We start from the raw sequence: 12,632 nt of genomic DNA on the forward strand, positions 1-12,632 counted from the left end.
TCCACGTCCGTCCCTGGGTCAACGTGTCCAGGGGCCGGCTACTCTCACTGACCTGGCGCCCGGCTTTCCCGCATGATGTCATGTTTCCTGCCAACCCCCACCTTCGTCTTGGTTCTGCTCGTAGAAGAGGCACGTGGTAACTCGGGCCTGATCCGCCACCCCGACGGACGGCAGTAATTGATATTCAACATTGGGCTTTGTTACGGCTCCTTATCTTAGTGCTCGAATAATTGCACTACCTGCGAATTCCTCCCCGTTGCCAGGAAAAGTGATTTGTTCTGCACGTCGGGAGTGCGGTGATCTGCGCGGGCCGCGTGTTATCTGCCTGCAGGCTTCACGGGTGTTCCGTGTATGTTGGAGCAGCATGGCTTGTTACAGAGCTGTAATTTTGAAAATTGAGAGCGCTGTATTTGTGGTGTCGGCTCTACTGCTCATTACCACACTTCTCCGTGAATGGGGGAGCAGCCCGCACCCCTGTGCCTGTGGGCCCAGACCCTCCTCCTCCTCCTCCTTGAGAGGGGCTTCAGGATGAGGCGAGGGAAAACCCTGCTGCCCCATGAAGGTGCTTCGGGGAGGCAGCGAGTGGTCAGCATGGGGGGCGGTGAGGGTGGGCTGGTCTGTGTCGGCTGGGAGTCGGTGTCCCGCAGGGGCAGCTCTGCAGAAGGAAGAGGCGTCTGATGTCAGGGCCCCGGGGACAGCCCCCTGCAGGGCGCCAAACTCCCCATCCCAGGTGCCCGCTGGCTGGGACACTTTCCCGCTCCCTGGCGGTGACCTGGGGGGTGGGGGATGGGGGCCGAGCATGCTGGCTGTGACCGTGGGTACCCCTGTGGGGGGTCGGCCACCCTCTCAGATCCTGAGTAGGGCTGTGGGCGGCTGCTGGGCGGACGGGGCAGCAGCTGGGTGGACAGGACTCTGCTCCCAGTCCTGCAGTTGCTTCGGGGCTGAGCCATACAGCCCACAGAGCTGCAGCAGGCAGGCAAGATGAGCTCATGCAGAGTGGGCGCACCTCTCCTCCCGGTGCACCCCTCAATCCCAGCACACTCATTCATCTCAGTGCACCCCTCAATCCCGGCATGCCCCCTCAATCCCGGCACAGCCCTCAATCCTGATGCACCCCTCAATCCCGGCTCACCCTGGCAGGGCCCAGCGCCCTGAAGCAGGATCTCGTCCTGCTCCCCGGAAGCAGAGTGGACATGCCGTCCACAGTCCAGCTTGCAGCTGCATGCCCTTTGCTCTGACCACACTGGGGCAGGCCTGGGCCAGAGCGGCGACCCCCCCCCCCGACCTCCGCCCCAGCCTGAATCAGCACATGTCTGACCCCCACGAGATGAGGCCTGAGGTCGCAGCCACGAGCAGGCCAGGAGAGGGCCGCAGAGGGCTGCAGGGAGGCCAGCAGGGACTGGGTGGATGGCTTGTCACGGAGAGACACCCAGCCGAGGGAAGCGTGGCCGCAGAGTCTCAGAGAGGGGGGACAGGAAGGTTGAGAGGGAGTGAGGGGAGGGGGCAGGGGGCGAGTGCTGTGAGTACTCGGGGTTCCAGGCCCTGCTCTTCCCGCCCGGCTCTCCTCCAGGCACGTGCCCTTGCTTCGTCTGTGGGGGCGGGGCTGGCCAGAGTCCCTGTTCTCCAGGCGGCATCTGGGGGGCTCTGCTCTTCCAGCCCATCATCTGCATCACGCCCACGTTGGGTTCTTCAGAGCTGCCAGCTGGCTGGAGACTCCACCAGAATGCAGGTCGTCCCCGAAGTCCCGAAGTCTTGGCCTAGCCAGCAGAGTCCTCACCCTCACACCTGCCCTGCCGCCTCCTCCTCACGGGTGTTCAGGGGAGCACTGTGCTCTGGGTCTCAGGGACCCCGCTTCCTCCCGGTTCCTCACCGTCTCCTAACCGGGGGAGAATGAGCACCCCAGGTCCTGCTCATGGTTGAGGCGACCCAGCGGGCCCCATGCACCCCAGTGCAGGCTCAGACCCTGTGGGTTCCTGCTGCCCCCACGCGGGGCGGGGGGGTGGCGGCGAGGCATGGGCCCCAGGGCGGTGATGTCCAGGAGGTGACTCGGCCGTTCCAACGGTCTCCAGACAGCTGAGCAGCACAGCCTGGCTCTGGGGCGAGACCGGGGGACCCAAGAGAAGGGAACTGGGGTTCTTGGAGGTTTTTTTCCACTCGAAACTCTTTCTGGTTGCCGACATCTCCAGACATTTCAAGCCTCCCGAGCTATTTTCAGACCTACTATGAAAAGCACTGAGGTGTTAGCAGCCGCCAGCCCTCTCAGCCGCTTCCTAAGCGCGGGGCCTGCGTGACTCACTCCTGAGCCATCGGCTTCAGAGGCTTCTGGCGAGCTCGGCAGGGCTACGCGCCGGGACTCCCCTGGAAGCCCAGCCGCGAGAGTCCCAGCCCTTGTGTGCCGGTCACTGAGTGGGTCACGTGTGCCCACGGACACCGTCCTGGGCTGAGCCTGCTTTTCTCCAGAGCGTGTGTGCCTGTGTGTCGGAGCGAGCAAGTGTGAGCGTGTTTGAATGTGTGCGTGCATGGGCAATTCGAGCACATGGCAGAAGTGTGTTGTGTGTGCATGTGACTGTGTCATGTGTATGTATATACTGCATGCGTGAGTGTGTGTGCACGAGTGGAAGTGCCATCTGCATACGTCTATGACTGTGCACGAGGGTGTTTGCACGCACGAGTATAAACGCACACGCGTGTGTTTGTGACGATGTGCATGAGAGCGCATGTGTGCATGCATGGCCGTACACGTGTATGCATGTGTGTGAATGTGTGTATGTGCAGGGGTGCCTGTGTGTGTGTGTCCATGACTGTATCTGTGTGCATGCGCCTCTGTGCATGAGTAGGAGTGTATGGGTGTGTGTGGCTGAGGGTATCTGTGTGCCCGTGTGCATCCGTGCCCGAGTGTGTGTGTGTGGAAGTGTGCACAACACCGTGCTCGGCCTCCCCCGCTCAGAGAGCAGCTGCTGAAGGCCCCGGCTCTGCCCCCCTCTGGGAAATCCCAGTGCTGCTGCTCAGACGAGCCCTGGGGGAGCAGCTGGGATTCTGGGGAGTCACTGTGCCTCTGGCCGCTGGGCAGCATTTCCCGGATGACCCCACTCTCTCGGAGAGCCCGGGCATCGCGAGAGTCAGAAGCAGCAGCTTCAGGGCGCCCAGCACCCCGGTCCCTAGGAGGCCTCGACGCCACTCTTCCTAGGGACTGCAGGCCTGGGACAGCTGAAGGGCAGCGGGTGGGGGGCTGTGAGTAGCCAGGATTCACCAGTTTGGGGACCCCGCTGCCGGCATGCTTGTTTGCCTGCTGCTGCTGTGGTGTGTGAGCGTGTGTCTTTTGCGTGCATGTGTATGACTGTGTGTACACGTATGTGTGTTTGTGTGTGTAATTGTGAGTGTCTGATTGTGTATGTGTACGACTGTGTATGTGCGTCTGGGTATATGGTTGTGTGTATGTAAGGTTGTGGGTATGGGTGTATGTGTGTGAGTGTATGATTGTGTGTATGTGTGTGTAAGTATGTGTTTATTATTTTACGTGTGGATGTGTGTGAATATATGATTGTGTATGTGTGACTGTGCGTATGTATTTGTGTGTGTACGGTTGTCTGTATGTGTATGACTGTGTATGTGTGGTTGTATGGTTGTGAGTGTATATGTGTATATGATTGTGTGTATGGTTGTATTTGTATGTGTATGTGATTGTGTGTATGTGTGTTTGTGTGTGTGTTTATGTGTGTGGGGGGGTGTCCCTGTGAATTGGCACGGCCACTCAGGAGGACATGACGCTCACCCCAGCCCTGCCCTCCTCACTGCACACATGCCGCCTCGGAGCATTCGCCTGAGGTGAGGAAGCTGCTGTGGCCCCTGCCTTTGGTCACTGCTTCACTGCGGGTGAGGGGGTCACAGTGGCTACTGTGGGGAGCAGAAAGACTTGCCCAGGACCACCCAAGTAGCAGATGAATCTGTCCCGGCTAGGGCCCTGGGGCGGGGGGTGAGTGTGAGTGAAGGAACCCGCACAGAGATCTGCCTGCAGATTCCCGCCTGAGATCCAGCGCATCCAAACCCGAGCTCCGGTTCCTGCCCAGGGCCCATCTGTGGTGACTCCCAGGGGTCCTCAAGCGCTGACTTCGCTCCTTCTTTCTCCAACCCCACAGTCTCCAGTGGTCCTTGGGTATGCTCGCCTCTGTCTCTGCTCCCCAGGGCACAATCTGAGTGGTCAGCCCCACATCCTGAGCTAGCACTCCAGTTCTTGGGGTCACCAGGGCCCTGGCCTGCCCCAACGAGCCCTCTCCCTAGTGCTTGGAACAGGTGGGCGGGGCCACTGAGTTGAGGTATGAACCATGTTCCATAGGAACATGTGGATGGATGACTGAGCTGCGTGGATGATTCCAGAAACTCTAGCTCAAACCCCTGACTGTGCCCTACCCCCCCACCCATTTTCACACGACAGGTCTGGGATAAAAAGGAAGAGAAAGAGAAAGATCTGGAGAAAAAGCAAACGCAGGCTTTCAGGTGTTCTGGCCCGAATGTGTCTTCAGGAGAACTGGTTTTGGGGCCACACCTGGCAATGCTCAGGGCTTACTCCTGACTCAGCACTCAGGGATCACTCCTGGCAGGTTTGGGGACCATAGGAAATGCAGGGGATTGATTGAACCTGGGCTGCTGCATGCAAGGAAAGCCCTCTGCCTGCTGTACCATCACTCCGGCACCAGCTAAGAGGACTTCTTACTGGTAAACTCTATCAGGTTAGCCTTTGGACGCATCACATGGGTTATCCGTGTGTGGTGCTGACTGGAGGTGTTTGATACTCACAGCAAGGCACAAACTACAAGTGGGAGCGACACAACAGAATTCTCTACCTTTGTTTACTGTGAAGTCTTTTTTTTTTCTATTTTAAAATTTTCTCAGCACACCTGCAGAGTGTTTATTTGATGAAGCCCCTTTTGGTGCCATGGCTGACTGTTGTGATGCAGAGATAAAGTCTAAAATCACACCTGCTACTTTTCATGGCGGCTGGAGCGATAGCACAGCGGGTAGGGCGTTCGCCTTACAAGCGGCCAACATGGCCGACCCGAGTTCGATTCCTCCGCCCCTCTCAGAGAGCCCGGCAAGCTACCGAGAGTATTCGATATGCCAGACACAGTAACAACAAAGTCTCCAATGGAGACGTTACTGGGCCCGCTCGAGCAAATCGACGATCAACGGGAGGGCCTTTACCTTTACTTTTCATGGAGATTTCTGGACCATTGGTGACAGAACTTGGCCCTCCCCCCCCCCCTCCCCCCATGAAGTCTCACAGTCAAAGCAAAGGGAAAAACAGACCAGTTTTCCTTTTCCATATTTTCGTAAAAGCAAACAGGAGCCTCCTCTGTTTTGCATGAATGCAGGAATCAAGAGCTTGGAGATGAGACCAGCCAGCGCAGCTAATATGACTGGCTGCTCCCGACGCCCCCTTTACGGAATTTCCCCTCACTCAGGCCCCAGATGCCAGGGATGACGGGTGGGCCGTGCCTGTCACTTGGACTTCCGCATTCAATTGGCTGATTATTTGTCCCAAGGCAAAACACAAGCTTCATTGGGCTCCAAGGTACAGATGCCGAGTCACCAACCTCACATCTGGAGGTGGGGGACACAGGGGACACAGATGGAATCTTGTGAGTGCCACCCTTGCCTTATGGAGGCAACTGGTCTCTATTCCCTGAGTTGCCCCTACCTTTGCTCATTTCTCCTTCCCTCCCTGCCCCTAACAGTGCAAATTCTCAAGAGCGCTGGGATCCAGCCGGAAGCAAATCAGCCCCTTGGAGACCAGCCCCTACAGATTGTGTCTGAGGCCCCTGAGCCACAGGCCTAGTGTCGAAGCCAAAACCCTACCCCTGTGACCAGTGGCTCAGTGGCCAGTGGTTCCCGACTCCCCCATGCCCAAGCAGACAAGGAGACAGAAGAGATCTGTACTCATGGCCTCAGCTGGAGACCAAGGCAAGCTGAGGGGGTGGACCCTCTAGGGGACAATTCCAGAGAGGCCCAGGGACAGCTTACAAAGTGGCAGCCTCAGCGCAAGGACACAGATGACCAGCTCTAGCCACAGGGTCCAGACCAGGAACATACACACTGGCCAGAGAATAGTGCGGGGACAAGACCTGGACGTCGTCGTCTGCTGGACCCAACACTGGGGGACACATGATAGTGTGCACAGGTAGCAGGGAAGGCCTGGGCACTGCAGGAATACAGACCCGTCTTCTGAAACTGCAGGAGACGCTTGAACGTGCAGCATATCTGAGTTCCGCAAGCGGTTCTTTCACATAATACTCCAGGTGCTCTGGGATACGTCCACTTTGGCACAAACGATTTTAAGAGAGACTTAGCAAGCAATAGCTCTGAGTAGAGCGGGCCAGGCCTCTGGGGTCCAGAGGGCAGGAGAGGAGGCCAGATCCTACTACTTGGAATTCGATTTCCTGGCAAGGAAAACAATTGCCAATTGCCAGCGCTGAGCTCTTGGCCCACCAGACACCAACCGCCTCCCCCAAACTCTGTTTACCACCGCATTTGTGGTGCGGGAGGATGGAAGGCAGCAAGGCAGATCTCTGACACACACACACGGGGACCACAAGTCCACGAGGCCCAGCTTGGGTCCCCATGCCCTCTTCCCCAAGGTCTCCCGAATTCCTGCTCTCACAAGCTCCCCTCCTCCTGGCACTCACCTTCACCACATAGCTAGCACCTCTGAGTCCATAGGTCCAGCAAAATCATGGTGAACCAGGTTCTGGGTACCACTGGGCCTGCAGAAGCACCCGGGAGCACGTGCTGCACACGCACCTCCAGCAAGGAGCGGGAACAGACCCACCCACTGCATCCCGGCCAGGAAGGAAGCGCCACCAGTCACAGCTCAACTCCTTGATTTGCGTGCAGTTGGCCCAATGGGAACTCAGTGCACTGACTTGGCTTGTCGGATGAGCAGCCCCCATTTGGAATGTACTGAGGTTCTCATCTGCTTTCAGAGGTGGGCCAGAGTGAGAGGGGACTTGGGGACCTTTCCTGTGGGCAGAAAGACCGACCCCTGCATCAAGGCAGCTTGGAATCGACCCTGGGGCTTTTTGAATGTGTGTCTGGGAGACTGCAATCCTAGTAAAACCCTGAATAAATGTTTGCGGCTTTGCTTCTTCTGGCCGGACTCACTCATTCTGGGACACAGGGGAGCAGCTGGTGGCGCAGTGGGAGGGGTGGAGGGGAGGGTGGGGAATGGGAGGTGTCCCTCTGCGGCAGTCTCCGAGCTGCTTCCTCTCCTTGACAAAGAAGCAAAGAAGGTGAGAACTGGGGGGAGGTTTAGTGACTCCCCCAGACTCAGGAGACAAGCTAGTGGCCGTGCTAGGAAGACTCCCGCCGGTGGGGGGCTCCAGTCTCTATGAGAGAGAACTTGTTCTTTCGGAACAGGCTCGAATAAATGAAATTGCTTCAAAAGGGATAGGGCAACGGGAAGCCATTTCCAGTAGAAGCCGCTGCCAGAGTAGAAAAGGCTGAACAGACCCATATCGTATGTATTGCATATGTTGCACATGTGACTACTGTTGGCATGAGTGGCAGGAGAACGGGCAAGACACTCAGATTCACCGAACAGGAACGGAAAACTGGCAGCCTGTCGGGTCTCTGTGCAATGGGAATAATTTTGCATGAAGAACTTTAAAAACAGTGTTTGGACTCCCATGATCGATGTCACATTCAAATTCTGAGTCATTCCCCCAAATCACCATTTACTTATTAAAGCTATTGATTGATTCCCAGAACAGTGAAGCCTGGAGGAACTGCTCTGTAAAGCCCGTCCACTCGGTGATATCAGGGGTGATTTTTAAAGATCACGTTCTAAGTATGCGCCCTGACTGACTTATGGTCTGCATCGGGGGTGCTCTGAAATACCATTCTGCTTCCTCCCCGAAAGGTCAGAGAAGAATAAATTCGTGGCTTTGTTAATAATGAAACAGCCCTACATTTCATTTTCCCTGCACATCTTGTGTTTTCTTTCTTTCTCTTTTTTTTAACCATCCAAGGTTTTGATTTCCAGTGGTATTTTATGTATTATGTCTTCTCATTTGAATACTTTCGCGAAGAAATGGGGAGAGAGCTGTCATGAAAACACAGCTGCAAAGCAGCCCACCAGCTCCGCACAGGCCGGAGCTTTGAAAAGAGAATCTGCAAAGGCTAAGCGCCTGCACGCCGGGGCTTTATTTAGCTTCCACGCAACTAATCACAGTTCACCTTGGAAAATTCTGTAAACACTGAGAAGACAACTAGTTGCTTGGTTCAAGCACAGACAGGCACTGGCCCTACCCCGTGCTGGCTCTAGCGAGTGTTTAGTGCTGTGTCATCCAGAGCGGCTTGGGCTTCTGCGGAGGAAACGTGGGGAGATGCTAGGTCATAGTTTGGAGTTACAACTTTTTTTTCTTTTGGGTCACACCTGGTGATGCACAAGGGTTACTCCTGGCTCACGCACTCAGGAACTACTCCTGGCGGTGCTCGTGGGACCATATGGGATGCTGGGAATCGAACCCGGGTCAGCCACGTGCAAGGCAAATGTCCTCCCCGCTGTACTATCACTCCAGCCCTGTTACAACTCTCTGGTGCCGAAAAATACCCACTTTCCCTGTGTCCTTATCATCTCTTCTCCCTCCCCACCCTTCTCATCTCACTGGGAACGGGAGGGGGGTTTAGGTGGAAGAGTGAGAGCAGAAGCCACGGAGAGGCAGCTAAGTTCCTCTTGGGACCCTGGTCTGTCTGCACGGGAGGTTCCAGGCTTGCCTGATCAACCCCATGGTGGAACCGTGATGGGAGCAGGATGCTGAGTGCAGATGGGGCAAAGGACAAGGCACTCTGGGCTCTCTGTCTTAGCTCCTGCCTCAACCGGGAAGATGAGAATTATCTGTCTCAGGGAACCTCAAAGCCTAGATAGACTGACGTTTCTCAACTGGGGACCAAAATAGGCCCCCTGTGTGGCCCCAGGCTATCTCAGAGGGGCACAGTGAGACCCACCTCCCCTGGGGGAGGCATGGCATTGGCCTGGAGGAATGCGTCTGTCTATTCTAGCAAGGCTGGATCCTTGGCAACTCAGAGCCCACCCCCCACCCACCCCAGCCCAGGCCCATGCGAGTGCTGCCAGGAACTCCTGATTTATTATGCTGTTGATTTCTGATTTATTTTGGGTGGGCCATGCTCAGAAACCTTTCTTCTGCCGAAATGTTCACGACCCCGCATCCAGTGATGTGTGGCGTGTAGGGATGTTGCGCCCACAGCTTAAGAAGCTTTGGCAGGAGCCCCTCTCCGCTCTCCCGGAGGTAATGCTGCCAGCAGGAGATTCAGGGGGGACCCAGGTCCCAGAGCCAAACAGCCAATCTCCCGCCCTGAATTTAGCAGGCACAGAACCCTCTGAGAGGGCACCAGGTTATCGGAGCAAAAGGCCCTCTACCTTCAGCCATTGCTCTTTCAAAAAGTCTTTTCTGATTTTTTCTTGAATAAAACAGGACAAGGAAAAATTATTTTTTGTTTGTAGCTCATAGGGTTCTATAAGGTTATTTATTATAGAGTCAATTTTGAGTTTCCTGGAACTCAAATCAACTGGGAAGCCCAGTCCCCTACACGACTGATGTCAATATATTGATATGAGTCTATATCCTTTAGACATATGTCTACACACAGACCCCTGGCCCGTGAGCCTTGAACCCTGCACTGAGCCTGAGCCCTCTGTATGATTTACATTTAAAGAGTCATGAATGCTCAAAGATTTTTTTTTCCCTCCCGTTGATCGTCGATTTGCTCGAGCGGGCCCAGTAACGTCTCCATTGGAGACTTTGTTGTTACTGTGTCTGGCATATCGAATACTCTCGGTAGCTTGCCGGGCTCTCCGAGAGGGGCGGAGGAATCGAACTCGGGTCGGCCATGTTGGCCGCTTGTAAGGCGACTGCCCTACTGCTGTGCTATTGCTCCAGCTCAAAGATTGGTGAAGCAAAACATCAAGGCCTAAAATTGACATTTCCCTGTGGGTCTTCACGCCTGGGGTCCCAGACGTTCCTAAGGACACTCTGAGATCAGAAAGAACCAGTCCCTGAGCTAATGGGCAAAGCATGCTGGGCTTCCTGAGGAAAGGAAACCCTTCCAGGAACTAACCTGAGATCCCACCAAGGCCCCGCAGAGGGCAGGTTGGAGAGCAGACATCCGTGCACAAAAGAATGAAATAAACTTGCTTATCAATCTCGAACTGCAGATCCTGTTTCTTCATTTCTTGCTAAAACAATGCACTATCCTAAATTGGAGTTCATCTTGACTTTCGTTTTTAAGCTACCACTGATGTGCCACGTGCCGGAACTTTGTGAAATATTTCACGGATCCTAGAGCAGTTGATGCTCACCGTCATTGTACCGCACAGATGACGAACCTGAAACATAGACGGGTTGGTTGTTCCTGTCCCGAGCAACGGGTAGAAAGGAGAGCTGGAATTTGAACCCAGGACCTTTAACTTCTTTTTAGGTCTTGGACGTTAGCCGAACACTGTGTTTTACAAAACCGTTGGTGATATGGTTGTTTCAGGCATTCAGTGTTCCCAATCTCACCGCCAGTGTGACCTTCCCTCCAGCCTTGTTCCCAGTTTCCCACCCACCTACTTCCCCAGGCCTGCCCTGTTAGCAGGCATGAAATAATTCACCTTCAATTCCTGTCACAGCAGAATGGCAAATGGAATCATCAAAAAATAGTCCAGTGAAAGAGAATTTGGGCAAACGGCCCCATCGGAAGATTTCCTGGGGTGGTCGTGGCTAGCTGAGCCTGCTGCTGCGTTTCTACTTTTGCTCACTGAGCTCAGTGGCTTCTACTCAATTTTTTAAAAATCATCGTCTACTCAATTTGCTGTGCTCCCATTGGCTGTCAATACTGTGAAATTTAAAGATGTCCCATGGCCACATATGCAGCCGTGAGCCCCAGGAGCTGTGGAACTGGGATGATACCGTGGCTGGATGCCTCTCCTCTTCGACCTTAGTCATGGAGATGTGAAGCTGGACGGATTATAAGGCGGAGTATATCAAGTGTGGCTGGGGCACTGGACCCTTTGGATGCCAGAGGACTTGGCCGCCCCCATCCTAAGAAAGCCACAGAGCTGTCAGCGTAACAATCAGCTTCCTTGACACCTTCGTGGTTGGGCACCTCTTCAGATTTAGGACCTTTCGCTCCTTATACCAGGTATCTCTACCATGCTGGTTAACTCTTCTTTAAAGAGCTTGTTATTAGACCTAGATTTTGTTAAGGAAGAGAAAACATTTTCTCTTACCAAGGAACGTACCTTTAAAGGCACAAGAACTCCAAATTGTACGCCTTTTGTACAAATCATCGTGAGAACGGAAATAAATAAAACCTGGTTTTTTCTTCCCTACTTGCAGAAAAGGATGCTATTCCAGAAAATGAAAGTTCTAATGGATTAGATGAAAGCTATGAATGAGCCAACAGTAGTTTTCTCCTATGTTTTAATGGAAAAATCTCCTTTTGGGATGAGGGCATACCCGGCAGTGCTCAGAGCACTCCTGGCTCTGAGCTTAAGGGTCACTCCTGGCAGGGCTGGGGATCAAAATCCGGGTTGGTTTCCTGCAATGCAAGCACTCTACTCACTGTAATACCTTTCTGATCCCTGGAAACTCTTTTTTTTGGGGGGGGGGAATGCAGCAGAAAGTGGTGTCCATACTAGCAGTACTTGGGGGAACTGTGTCAGGGATACAGCTTGAGCCTTCCATCTGCAAAACATGCACTTCTGCTTCTCCTCTCTCTCTCTCTCTCTCTCTCTCTCTCTCTCCCTCTTCCCCCCATCTCTGCCAAAGGATGTCTGCTCAAGGATCAGGAGGTCAGCACTGCCAACTTATGCCACGTTCTCAAGCCAGAGCTCTGCCTAGCAGGCTGTGCTTTCTGGAGAGAGAAGGCAGACTCTGGGACAGGGCCTTAAAGGTGCTCTGGAGCTGGCCCCGAGAGCTGAGTTTCGTCTGTCTCGGTCTTCCTTTACTGAGAAAACAAAGAATATGCATCTTCTTGGGGAGATCTGAGATAATGGATCAAAATGCACGGCTTCCTATTAGGTGCTTCCCAGAACATTTGCCCAGGTCCTGTGATCACTTAGTCAGGAGAGAGAAGAGCTGAAGGGATTAAGCCAAGTCTTGACTTGTTTGCTTTTTGGGTCACTCTGCTGTGCTCAGGGATCTCTCCTGACAGGCTCTGGGGATACATCCAGTGCTGGGGGTTGAAACTAGGTCAGCTGCCTGGTGCTCCCTCCAGCCCCTAGGCTGGCATATTTATTGCTTGTTGAACTGAATTCAGCAAGACTATCCTGCCAGTGACATCCACCCACCCGAGAAGCTTTGTGAGGAAAGAAGACCGGGTGCAGCACCTGCTTCCAGGGACTTGCTGGTCCCGTAAAAGGCTCTGGTGAGTGACAGGGTCCAGGCGACAGGGGTATGGATTTGGGGCTGTTCTTCCTAAATGACACCATTCAGGGGCACCGGCCGACCCCACTGGGGGGCCCATCTCCTCAGACTGCTCAAACAGTGGGAGAAAAGCAGCGATCTCAGTAGACTCCCCATTTGCTAGGCTTTGGAGCCAAAAAGGGAATGTCTACTCCAAAATAGCATTTTTGA

This window comes from Sorex fumeus, unplaced genomic scaffold (assembly GCF_029834395.1).
Source record: "Sorex fumeus unplaced genomic scaffold, SorFum_2.1 ptg000053l, whole genome shotgun sequence".
Lineage (NCBI taxonomy): Eukaryota > Metazoa > Chordata > Mammalia > Eulipotyphla > Soricidae > Sorex > Sorex fumeus.